Consider the following 14,188-nt stretch of genomic DNA (forward strand, 5'->3'; position numbering starts at 1 on the left):
AATGAGCAGAGGGAAATGCTGCCGTTCAGAGAGCTAGCGTCAAAAATTTTATACATAAGTTCGTAAGCAAAGACCACATCAGCAAAACACTCATTTGCATACCAATTTGTTTTTGGGAAGAGGCTCACCTGGAACCCAGCTAAATCTCTCGTTTATGATGTTTTTAAAAAAACATCAATCTGATGTACCAAATTAATATGGAAATGAATGTGTTTGTCAAAATCAGTCCAATTTGGGTTCAAGCAGAACATAAGGTTGACGGAAACTCGGGGACTGTGCCTACCTGAGGAGCCCCAAGAAAAACGAAACCGGTCGAAGGCTGTCGAGGAGTTTTCAGCAACCTCGTGATTTTAAGCCTTAGAGTGAAGAAGAGGAGGGGACCCGGGATTAACTTATTGCAAGTATTCTGAGTTGCCTATGACCCCAAGTTCTCCTTCGGACAATCAGGAAAGAAGCTGGTAGCACGAACACCACTGATGTAAATCAGCCGCCATTTCTTGTAGTTTCTCCAGTCATGCACAAAGGAATTAACGGAGACCCCAGCCTGGAAGGCTGACCACACCAAAAACATTCAAACTCTTTGTAGTTCTTTTAAAACCCTTCTACCAAGTCCTACGTTAGCCACCTCGCTATTCTGAAGGCGACACTCGTCTTGGTAGAGAACATCAGCACCACATGACTGAGTGAAGGTCTGGAAGACGCAGCCCCTACCCGGTCGAAATCCCGATGATTCTCACAAGTTCAGCATTCGCGTGCCACTACAATCCGATGAGCAAGCAGTGACGCCAGAAGCCCTGTCAGCGAGAGTGAAACTGACGCTCCTGTGGTCATTATATACATCGTGAGTGCCCTTTAAGAAAATTGGGATTATGACCGGCTCATCCCAGTTGCCTGAGATGGTAACTAAATCCGGATAGAAAAAAAAGTCGTTCAGCTGTAGCACATTTTCGGTGCCTAACTGTCATGCCACCAGAAGGAAGCACGAGGGCTGGGATACTGCCAGGTTACCCAAGCCAGACGGCTGAATTCGAGATGCAGGTGTCGGGTTCGAACCGCGCACCTTCCGGTCAGTAAATTCGCGCTCTAACCACTCAGCCGTCTCGCCCCAGCTATCAGCAAATATACTAAACAGCCATTGGCTGAGGAATTCACTGTCTTCCAGGAAGAGAAGAGATGGGAGGCCGTTAGGAACAGAACCACGATGACGCTTGAGCAGAGGTATGCAACTGGATGCTTGAGTTTGGAGGCGGCTCTATATTCGCAGTCCACATTTCTGTTGAATGACAGGATTTCGCATTGGAGGTAGCAGGCGACCAACTGAATTGCTGTTCGAAGTACTGAGCCCAGCAATCCAAACGTTCTACTTCGCTGGATATCAGAGTGCTACTTCGGTTCCTAATAATTCCACAGCCAAGAGAGACAAGGCTGCATGAGTTCGAACCGAGATTTCGTGTTTGCGGATGAGCCAATTGAGATAGTAGACAAATCAGTCCATCTCAACAGTTGTATCGTCACAGCAGTCTCGCAAAAGATGATATTTCCGTCCGTATTGCGAATGTCAGAGAAGCTTTCGTGAACCTGCACCACCTGTAGCGCTTTGGATATATGCATCCAGTGACCGTTCATATCTGAGGTCGAACCGCCCATCAGGTGTTCGGGGAGCCGTTTCTGATAGGTTCGCTTGATTTCCGAGTACATGAACTTGCCAATGGCCCAAGTAAGAGAGCGCGTTTGGCGTAGATATGAAAAGCGTAATGAAAAGCGTAATGATTACGGCCAGGAGGGTCTGTCACCAGGTCTCTAGCAAAGACACGGTCCTGTCGTCATTGACATCGATTGGCAGTCACGTCTTGCATAGTCACCAACCAGACGAATGAGGATCACGCAGTTCCCATTCTGGAGGGCGATAGCGCCCGAACGCTTCGTAATATCCTTTATGCCCCTCTGCCAGATCGAGATGGCTCAGTGATAGAGTGCGAATTTACTGATCGGAAGGTTCGTGGTTCGAATCTGACCACTGCCTCTTGATTTCCTCTGTTTAGGCTTGAGCAAACTGGCAGTATCCCAGCCCTCGTGCATCCTTTTGACTGCATTGCACCTAGGCACCGAAAAGGTACTACAACTGAACGATTTTTTTAGGTCGAGGTTTGGCAACCTGTCTGCCTCCGCCACTGAAATGGGAACGGCAAACATCTATATCTTAGGTAAACGATGGTTCTGAGTACGCAGTTCACGGCCAGACCAACGCAGCTTCTAGTGCCGGATAAACGCTTTAATGGAAGTCCCCGACGCATAACAGAAAACTCGCTTTCTGAATGACTTTTTAAGGATTCGCCGACACCAACCTACAAGAGTCATGTTCCTGAGACAACTGTTGTCGAATACCTGAAGATGCCTCGGTTCCGCAGCTTGAACACGCCGTCTCACAGCCGTACAACTAAACAGTCCATATTGTAGCCTGGTACACGCGTCTTTTGAGATTCAGTGACATACCGCTCCGATGTTATAGATGTCCCAAATCAGCGAACTTGACCCAAGCCCTGGCAATTTGTGCATTGACCTCATCTGCCACACTACAATGAGAACTAATACGATTTCCAAGATATGTCGAACGTACTACAACTTCGAGCACCTCTCCCTGGATTTTAAGTGGCGTGTTCCGGGACTGCTTGTCCAGGACAATGATCTTATACTTTTTGGGTGAATAGTGCATGCTTGAGGACGGAAGGACTTTGGTCATTCATCCAAAAACACCACGGCTTTAAAGACCCTCGGGTTTTCGTCTCAATATTTCGTTGATCATGTAATTAACTAGCAACGGAGAGAGTGAGCAGCCCTCACGAACATCACTGTGTGTGTCAGCTTCTGAAGAGCTTACTCTCACACGTAGGAAATTCTGAGAACACAGCTTCTGAAGAGCTCTCCGTATACTCTCACACGTAGGAAATTCTGAGAACAGCAAGAACTAATTATGTTCGCCAACTTTTCGGGCATCTCTTAAAGGACAAGCGTGTCAAGGAGAACACAGCGGTTAAGAGATTCCAATGCGCCTTGGAAATTCAGGACTACTACGTCTGTTGTTGTTCTACCACCTGATGGAGTGTGGAAATTTGGTCAACGCGACCCCTACCAAGCCGGACACCCGTTTGCTGATCCTGATGCAGTGTTTCGCGATCCACCACAAGGCGACGTAGTACAAGTGACGCCAGCAGTTTCGTCACAACCGAGGTCAAGCAGATACCCTGTGATCACCACACTCACTACGAGCCCCTTTTGTGAAAACGGCACTATCAATGACTCCCTCGAGTTATCTGGGACAGTATCATTTTCCAAAATGCATGCAAACAGATCGGATAAGCGCTGACTGAGGATCATCATCATCATCAAAGACAACAACATCAGTGTTAACCCTGAGGCTTCACTGCCGTACAACCATAAGCTTCTAGATCTAAGTATGTTTAAATCCCTACGGTGAAAAGGAGAGAAAAAAGAGTGGGTGAAGGAGGGGACCTAGTCCTCACCTATGTTAAGAGTTATGAGGTGTATACACCGCCAAGCGCTCAATCAGATAACCTGGAAAGAAACTAACAACACGAACGCCACTAACATCGATTGGAGGGGCGAGATGGTTCAAGTGGCTAGAGCGCGAATTTACTGATTGGAAGGTTGGCGGTTCGAGCCCGACCTCTGCCCCTCGACTTCCCCTGTCTAGGCTTGGGTAGCTTGACAGTATCCCAGCCTTCGTGCTTCCCACGGGTGACATGGCAGCTAGGCACCTGATGGGTGTTACCGCTGAAAGATTTTAAAAAAATTTAACGTCGATTGACCGCCATTTCTATCAACGTATCTAGCCAGGCACAGTTGGGGTCACAAGCACCCCATCCTGGAAGGAGTACAACATTAACAACACCCAAATTCTTCGTGGTCTCTTTCACGCCCTTCTGCCCAGTCATGCGTTGTACACCTCGCGGTTTGCGCCATTCTGGAGAAGACTACTGAGCCCAGCAATCCAAACGTTCTACTTCGCTGGATATCAGAGTGCTACTTCGGTTCCTAATAATTCCACAGCCAAGAGAGACAAGGCTGCATGGGTTCAAACCGAGATTTCGTGTTTGCGGATGAGCCAATTGAGATAGTAGACAAATCAGTCCATCTCAACAGTTGTATCGTCACAGCAGTCTCGCAAAAGATGATATTTCCGTCCGTATTGCGAATGTCAGAGAAGCTTTCGTGAACCTGCACCACCTGTAGCGCTTTGGATATATGCATCCAGTGACCGTTCATATCTGAGGTCGAACCGCCCATCAGGTGTTCGGGGAGCCGTTTCTGATAGGTTCGCTTGATTTCCGAGTACATGAACTTGCCAATGGCCCAAGTAAGAGAGCGCGTTTGGCGTAGATATGAAAAGCGTAATGAAAAGCGTAATGATTACGGCCAGGAGGGTCTGTCACCAGGTCTCTAGCAAAGACACGGTCCTGTCGTCATTGACATCGATTGGCAGTCACGTCTTGCATAGTCACCAACCAGACGAATGAGGATCACGCAGTTCCCATTCTGGAGGGCGATAGCGCCCGAACGCTTCGTAATATCCTTTATGCCTCTCTGCCAGATCGAGATGGCTCAGTGATAGAGTGCGAATTTACTGATCGGAAGGTTCGTGGTTCGAATCTGACCACTGCCTCTTGATTTCCTCTGTTTAGGCTTGAGCAAACTGGCAGTATCCCAGCCCTCGTGCATCCTTTTGACTGCATTGCACCTAGGCACCGAAAAGGTACTACAACTGAACGATTTTTTTAGGTCGAGGTTTGGCAACCTGTCTGCCTCCGCCACTGAAATGGGAACGGCAAACATCTATATCTTAGGTAAACGATGGTTCTGAGTAAGCAGTTCACGGCCAGACCAACGCAGCTTCTAGTGCCGGATAAACGCTTTAATGGAAGTCCCCGACGCATAACCGAAAACTCGCTTTCTGAATGACTTTTTAAGGATTCGCCGACACCAACCTACAAGAGTCATGTTCCTGAGACAACTGTTGTCGAATACCTGAAGATGCCTCGGTTCCGCAGCTTGAACACGCCGTCTCACAGCCGTACAACTAAACAGTCCATATTGTAGCCTGGTACACGCGTCTTTTGAGATTCAGTGACATACCGCTCCGATGTTATAGATGTCCCAAATCAGCGAACTTGACCCAAGCCCTGGCAATTTGTGCATTGACCTCATCTGCCACACTACAATGAGAACTAATACGATTTCCAAGATATGTCGAACGTACTACAACTTCGAGCACCTCTCCCTGGATTTTAAGTGGCGTGTTCCGGGACTGCTTGTCCAGGACAATGATCTTATACTTTTTGGGTGAATAGTGCATGCTTGAGGACGGAAGGACTTTGGTCATTCATCCAAAAACACCACGGCTTTAAAGACCCTCGGGTTTTCGTCTCAATATTTCGTTGATCATGTAATTAACTAGCAACGGAGAGAGTGAGCAGCCCTCACGAACATCACTGTGTGTGTCAGCTTCTGAAGAGCTTACTCTCACACGTAGGAAATTCTGAGAACAGCAAGAACTAATTATGTTCGCCAACTTTTCGGGCACCTCTTAAAGGACAAGCGTGTCAAGGAGAACACAGCGGTTAAGAGATTCCAATGCGCCTTGGAAATTCAGGACTACTACGTCTGTTGTTGTTCTACCACCTGATGGAGTGTGGAAATTTGGTCAACGCGACCCCTACCAAGCCGGACTCCCGTTTGCTGATCCTGATGCAGTGTTTCGCGATCCACCACAAGGCGACGTAGTACAAGTGACGCCAGCAGTTTCGTCACAACCGAGGTCAAGCAGATACCCTGTGATCACCACACTCACTACGAGCCCCTTTTGTGAAAACGGCACTATCAATGACTCCCTCGAGTTATCTGGGACAGTATCATTTTCCAAAATGCATGCAAACAGATCGGATAAGCGCTGACTGAGGATCATCATCATCATCAAAGACAACAACATCAGTGTTAACCCTGAGGCTTCACTGCCGTACAACCATAAGCTTCTAGATCTAAGTATGTTTAAATCCCTACGGTGAAAAGGAGAGAAAAAAGAGTGGGTGAAGGAGGGGACCTAGTCCTCACCTATGTTAAGAGTTATGAGATGTATACACCGCCAAGCGCTCAATCAGATAACCTGGAAAGAAACTAACAACACGAACGCCACTAACATCGATTGGAGGGGCGAGATGGTTCAAGTGGCTAGAGCGCGAATTTACTGATTGGAAGGTTGGCGGTTCGAGCCCGACCTCTGCCCCTCGACTTCCCCTGTCTAGGCTTGGGTAGCTTGACAGTATCCCAGCCTTCGTGCTTCCCACGGGTGACATGGCAGCTAGGCACCTGATGGGTGTTACCGCTGAAAGATTTTAAAAAAATTTAACGTCGATTGACCGCCATTTCTATCAACGTATCTAGCCAGGCACAGTTGGGGTCACAAGCACCCCATCCTGGAAGGAGTACAACATTAACAACACCCAAATTCTTCGTGGTCTCTTTCACGCCCTTCTGCCCAGTCATGCGTTGTACACCTCGCGGTTTGCGCCATTCTGGAGAAGACACGGAGAACAACACTCGTCTCGGTAGACGGTGCTTCTGTGTGCGTAGCAGCCACCGCAGCTGATGGTGATGGATGGTTTCAGCGTTTGACGTACCTGCCGCATAACTAAAAACCCGTTTTCTAATCAATTCGTTCCTAACACACTGATGCCATCCAAAACCATCAGCGCTTCCGAAGCATCGGTGGCCAAAAACCTGATGCCTCGCGTCATCTGTCTGCAGAGGCCACGTCTCGCACCCATACAACACAGCCATTGCTGTAACCCGGTACACGCGACCCTTATGACCCAGTGATTTGCCTTTTTGACCCCACAAGTGACGCAGATTGGCAAATATGATTTGAGCCTTTAAGATTCTTGCACTGGCTCCATCAGACACATTTCAGTCAGACCTAATACAACTACCGAGGTATGTAAGATTTTCCATAATCTCCAGCGATTCTCCTCGAATTGTAAGCGATATGTTCGGAGAATACACGTTCTCAAGCACGACTTTGCACTTTGAAGGTGCAATGCCCAAGGCGAAAGATGGTATGATAGTGGTCAGTCTATTCAGCAGGGCTTGTACTTCTCTGTGGTCTTCAAGAATGAGGGCAACCTCATTCGCTTACTCCTGATCGTCAAGGCTATTACCAGCAACAATGTGAACACCAGGGTTTTGAAGATCATCCAGTGTTTGCCTTATTATTCCATCCAGGATGAAGTTGAACAAGAATGGAGAGAGTGGACATCCTTGTCGGACACCACTCTCTGTGGGGACGCTTTTAGAGAGCTCATTATCACTCTCGCCTGCCCAGAGGTGTGTGAATACAGGGATCGTGTTATAGTCACAAACTTCTGGGGCATATCCTGTTGAGCAAATGTAGTTGACAGCACTGAACGATCGACAGAATCGAACACACCCTTGAAGTCAGGTACATGTGGCGTTGCTCTAACATCGGTCGAAATCCCACTTGGTTTCCACGTATCAGGGTTCGCGTGCCAACGTAAGACATCGACAAATCAGTGACGCTAGAAGCCTTGGCACAACAGGAATGGCTACTACCTTGACTGCGAGTAAAAAAATCGTTCAGCCGTAGCACCCTTCCGGTGCCTAGATGCCATGCCGCACGGAGGAAGCACGAAGGCTGGGATACTGCCAGGTGGCCCAGCCTAGACAGGGGAATTGGAGAGACAGAGGTCGGGTTCGAACCACAGACCTTCCGGTCAGTAAATCGCACTCTAACCACTTGGTCCATCTTGCCCCCCCTCACTGCGAGTAACCTTTTTGAAAATAGGCACTACTATGGATTCACTCCACTTGTCTGGGACGGTCTCTTTCTCGCAAATAGACCCAAATAGGCTAGACAGGCACTCACTGAAAAGTCCACCGCCATCCTTGAAAAGAGCAGGTGAAAGGTCGTCACGATAAGCAACACGGTGACGCTTGAGTAGGGAAATACACTCGGAGACTTTTGAGGCTGGAGGCGGCTCCATATTCTTGATCCACCTTTCTGCTGAAGGCCGGGATTTCGCATTGGAGGTAGCTGGTGGCCAGTTGAATTGCTGTTCGAAGTACTGCGCCCAGCGATCCAAACGTTCTGCTTCGCAGCACATCAGGAAGCCATTTTGGTCCCTGATTATTTCACTGATAAGAGGTTTCCGAGGATCAGTCGAATGAATCAAGTGGAACTGCTTCTGGACGTTTACTGCGTTCTTCACATCTCCCACTTCTTCGACCTTCCGGGTCCACTAAGCTTCTCGGTCTGCGCGGTCCGGAAATTTGTACAGCAAAAGAACAGTCTGTGATTGGCACACATTTGAATTTAGCGATCCCCATTTTCCGTGCGTCTCGTGTCCAATCCAAGACGACCACCAATCGTGCCTCAGCAGCACTTAGTCTACCTACCTGGGCGTCCATGTCACCAGCAACCACGATATCAGAGCTTCTAGCCTGCTGTAGAAGAGCACCTAGAGCATCACAGAAACTGTTCTAGGCAGATACAGAGCTACAGATAGTTGGGGCGTAAGCAAACGCAATAAACCTCACTTCCTGTAGATCCTCTCACAGATGTTGCCAAACGAGCAGCAGAGGCAACTATCAACGGTATCCAATCAAGCCCGGTCGTTCCACACAATATACAATTCAGCATATCCAACCGCAGAGGCCTCTGCATTACCAGAGGTTTTCAGTCGGAACGTGGAAGGGAGCGAGTGGAAAGTCAGTTCGATCACAGTACTTGCATCCTGCACCCTTGTTTCTGACGGACAACACATATCAATGCAGAGGGGATCCAACGTACGACCAGCTGTTGACGTGCTTGCTTCACTGCGTGAACAGTAAAGGCGGCTAAGTAGACAGACATTTAGGGTTTGAAAACAGACTTCGAAATATTTAGGGTTGTTAATAAACTCGGACGTCTAGAAGCTGCAGCAGTAGAGTGAGCAAAGTGGTCAGTCTTAGTGCTTGGGTCTGCAGAGAAATTATTCAAATCTGGATGGGAGTGTGGAAGACGAAAACCGTGAGTGTAAGAAGGGAGGAGTCAACAGTAGCGTGTTTTTGCTTACCCGCCCTAATGTATGCAGCACATAAGGCGACCCGACTGATGGCACCATGCGACGGTCGATTTGGCATGAGAGCACTGTTAGCTACAAATGTCGCGGTTATACGAGGGTTGGGATACTGCCAGGACGCTGACGCCTATACAGGGGAACGATATGGGTTCTTAATCAAAGTCTTTGGCTCAAAAGCCTAACCGCAAGGCAGCGATGTTGGACTGGAAATGCAAGTACATTACCAATTTGAGGGAACACGTCGCCACACACGTTCCAACTCCCAACCTGGAGGGCTAGGAGAAAATGTTCGTCAGACCTCTAACTATTGACCAACCTGGTATGAGAGACTTTGATCGTCGCGCGGGCACTCCCCGTTATAGCTCACTGGCTCACCAAGGTACACAAACCGTCACACCGCGGTAAGGTTTGTGGCTGAGGATTTCACCCAAATATTTGGACAATGTCACTAACCACTGGTTGACTTCTGGTTATCGGGTTTGTCTTGCTTAAGTGTGAAATGTGGAACATCTGAGCGCACCTCAAGCGGCGTGGGGAGTTAGACCGAAGTGAGGTCTTGTATGCGTGTTTCGGAGATTTAGACACGGAATAGCGGCTAGGGGCTTGACAGATGGGTTGATTGCACTACTTTGTACGATGGGCGAGGAGGGATTGTGGGAGGAAGCTGGTGAGCGAAGAGCTGCAAGGGCGAATGACACTTCCCGGTTGCTCAAACCGAAGAAAGGGGTTTAGTTGATGTATCTCACCTTGAGCCCTTGACTTGAAAGTCTGACCAGCAAGGCAGCGGGAGGGTGTAGAGAATTGTCTCTAGCCTCTGATTCAAGAGTCTGAACTGTGAGACGGCGGTTGTTAGGGTTTTCTTTGTGTACTTCTCCCAGATCCAATGTCTGAATAGCCTGACCCACTTGGATGCAGAGGGCCTGCCTGGTCCGAGGGCGCAGGTAGTAAAGCATTACTGTCTCACCCCCAATGCGGCTGTGCACAGCATGTACTGTTTGAGCAGCACTACACTTTGGTTTCAGACCGTACTGAGGAAACACCTTACTGATTTTGAGCTCATATCGCAGAGGAGTGCAACCTTATACCCATACCACCTCGTAGCACGATTACTCGTGGCACAAGGCAACGCTCCTCTTGGTCTGACTGCCCCCACTTGGCCTCCCCGGCATGGTTGCACCTTGTGGAACAAAGTTCCAGTTAGCCTAGCCCGCGGAATCATTGCAGCGCTCAAGACAGTGTGGCAGCTTTACGCCGGGGTGACGATTTGTGTGCCTACATGACCCATTCAACCATACTGTGGGTGTCCGCGCCCCACTAACTCTATCGTATCAGGCTGGTTGGCCGTTAGAGGTTCGATCACCACGGTTGCCCCCAGGCTGAGTGCTGGAAAGCATGGCGACTAGTTTCCGACAATCATCAATACCTTGTAGTCCTTCAATCAATTGGAAAATGTTTGGGACCGATTGGGAAGTCATCGTTTCAGAGGGGTTTGGTAAACAAATAAATCCACCGATTGTTTACCAAACCCCTCTGAACCCTTGTAGTCCTGCTTTTGAGGAAAAGGCTTCGGTTAAGGACCTTGGTAATTCTCCTGTCTGAATCTGGGTGCCCTGGCCGTATCTCAGACCACGTCGAACCCGATATGGCACGCCCACAAATAATCTCATGTCAAATCGGCTGTCGTGTGGTGCCATCAACCGGGTATACAGCTGCATATAGAAGGGCGAGTAATCCAAAACAGGCCCCTGATGACGTTTCCTTTACCCCTATTCCTCATACTTTTTCTTCTTCATCCCCAAACCCCTCAACAACTCCCTGCTTGTAGGCCTATCAGGTAGGAATTGTGACTGAGTCCACGGTCAACAACGATACTCAAATTATGATTGCCGGCAGCGAAGCATCAGTATTGGGTACTTATGTTATGCTATAGATGATGATCTATAGCATAACATGAATGCCCAGATGGCTGCGATAGCGCAAGTGGTTAGAGCGCGAATTTACTGACCAGAAGGTCCGTGGTTTTAACCCGACTTCTGCAACCTGGCAGTATCCCAGGTCTCGTGCAACCTTTGTGTGGCATGGCAGTTAGGCGCCGAAAGGGTGCTAAAGCGAAGCGATTTTTTTTATAGATGATGACGACCCTTTTACACATTCCCGATAACTAGTTTTTAAGTAGTCAAAAAATCGTTCCGCTATAACACCCTTTCTGGGCCTAGCTGCTATGCCACACAAAGGAAGCGCGACGGCAGGGATACTGCCAGACTGCCCAAGCCTAGACAGTGGAATTTGAGAGGCAGAGGTTGCATTCGAACCACGAACCTTCTGATCAGTAAATTCGCGCTCCAACCACTTGAGCCATCTCGTCCCCATAGAATGCGTCCATTGTATGCGTCAGCAGACGCTCTGAAAAGACTTTTCATTGAATGGCAACGATGACACCGTTAAAGACGATGTGCTCGGACCAGCATTCCTAGAGGTGAGCGACAAAAGCAACTCCACAACCGCCCGATCTCTTAATCTTGTTTGAATCCCGGAATCCTACGACTATGCATTCACTGAAACTTCGGAAACCGCACAAGAACAAGTCAACGTGGTTGGCAACCCCACAATCCGTACGGTTCTAACATTATGTTGATATTATTCCTACTTGATTGGTGCTGATCAGAAGCATTAGTCTCATCGGTCATATATCACTCACACTCTGAAGCTTCACAAAATCCCGAGATTCCCCACCACCGAGTAAGTTCCCAAACCAACTTGCAACACACCCAATTTAGTACTTAGATAGAACAACCGGGCAACACTCCCCTGCAATTTGCGGTACGAGGAAGACTCAGGCACCATCAGATCCACTGCAGATCTACTCTGATACGTCCACAGAACCACTCATTTTTCAAATCCAAATGAAGCGTCTGGGACGCTAGTTATGCGAGAGACCCAAGCGCCAACAAGCTGCCTTATTCTCTCGAACTAATTACTCATCATTTTTCACTCTTAGCCTCAATTTTTAGGCTGTCCAGTTGCAAAGCAATAGAACGTCTTTTTCAAGACCTAAGCTGAACAGCGACAATCGGCCAATTCACAATGCTTGCACTTGATTGTGCGCCATCGAATTTGGCGTACTTTATTCATGCGCCTTGTGACTTGATCACCATTATCATCATCGACAATATAACATCGGTGTTCGAACACGCACAACAGAATAGAAGTGATAGGGAAGGAACTTATTGGTAGTCATCCAATCATCTAATCATTCACAGACACCCATCCAGGCAACCTGAACAGATGGCCGAAGTGGTTAGAGCGCGAATTTACTGACCAGAAGGTCCATGGTTCGAACCCGACCTCTGCCTCTCGACTTCCCCTGTCTAGGCTTGGGCAACCTGGCAGTATCCCAGCCCTCGTGCTTCCTTCGGGTGGCATGGCAGCTAGGCACCGAAAGGGTGCTACAGCTGAACGATTATTATTATTAACCTGAACAGAAATTGACAACAGGAACGCCACCAATAGCGATTAGCAGCAGTATCTTACAGTGCCTCAAACTATGCACAGCGGGAATCACGCAGATCCACTTCGTCTTCAGCTTTTAGCAGGAGGCCACGTCTCACAACCATACAACAAAACAACAAAAACTGTCGTCTGACTCACGTCACTTGAGATCAAGGGGAATACCAATTTGCTGCTATAAAAAATAGTTCAGCTGTAGCACACATTCGGTATCTAACTGCCACGCCGCCAGAATGAAGCACAAGGGCTCGGATACTGTCAGGTTGCCCAAGCCTAGACAGAGGAAGTGGGAGAGGCATAGGTCGGAATCGAACCACGGACCTTTCGTTCAGTAAATTCGCACTCTAACTACTGAGCTATTTCGCAAACTTGCCGCAGTAGGGGTCTCAGATTGGAAAACTCGACCTCGGGCCTTTGAGATGTGTACATTGTCTCACCTGTCACACTAGAATCATAAATTATATAACTTCGTATATACGCAAGACTCCACAACCTCGAGAGTCTCTCCTTTCTTTGTATATGGCGTGTTGGGAGTGCATGAGCTTACATTCAAAGAGTGCAACACGCATGACACAGGACAGTATAACTTCGGTTAGTTCATCAAAAAACACCTGAGTTTTCATGTGCTAAATCGACAAGGTCCTAATGGGCAGCTATTTGAATACGAGGGTTCTGAAGACCATGGGGAGTGCGTCTCAATACACCATCGACCACGAAAGTAAACAGGATTGGGTGCTCTTGATGGACATCACCTCGTGGGAGCTTTTGGAGACCTCCACATGTCCACATGTCCACAAGCCAGAGAATACAAACAGCATGTTATATCCACACACTTCAGGGGCATTTCTTGTTAAACAAAACTGTCAAGAACAAATCAATCAACTGGGTTGGAGGCGCCTTAGAAATCCAGGAATACAAAAACTGTGGATCGTTTATACGTATGAGGCGATAATTTACTGACTAGAAGGTCCGTGGTTTAAACCCGACATCTGCCTCTCGAATTCCCTAGTCTCTAGGCTTGGGCAACCTGGCAGTATCCCAGCTCTCGTGCTTCCTTCGGGTGGGCACGGCAGCTAGGCAGCGGAAGGGTCATACAGCTGAACTATTTTTTTAGCACCCGAAAGCTCTCAGAAAAAAGTATCAAACGTGACTTACCCAACATAAAATATACATAGTTCCCGCGAACAAGTAGTCCGTCGATAAAGTAACCAACCGCGGTGGAGTCGAAGCAAAACGGACATTCGCCCAATTCGTCATACACCACTATGACTGGCGTTTCGGAAACAGCCGCTTGGTAGATTTGCGTGCAAAATGCACGCTGTGAAGATGTCCGGGGAGCAGGACAAGCCTGTTGAGCTGAATAAAGAGAATCCCATATCACAAGTGCGCGTCGTGCCATGGTCTTGGTATAACAACTCATGGATAGTGCGGTGAGTATATGTCCTGTTTGGTAGAGTCTTCCTTCGCGCGTGTCAACCAAGATAAGCCTCGCATCCAAACCAGTTTCTTTAGCCCGGGAAAGTCGTTTCAGA

The sequence above is a fragment of the Opisthorchis viverrini genome, assembly GCF_000715545.1.
Source record: "Opisthorchis viverrini unplaced genomic scaffold opera_v5_317, whole genome shotgun sequence".
Lineage (NCBI taxonomy): Eukaryota > Metazoa > Platyhelminthes > Trematoda > Opisthorchiida > Opisthorchiidae > Opisthorchis > Opisthorchis viverrini.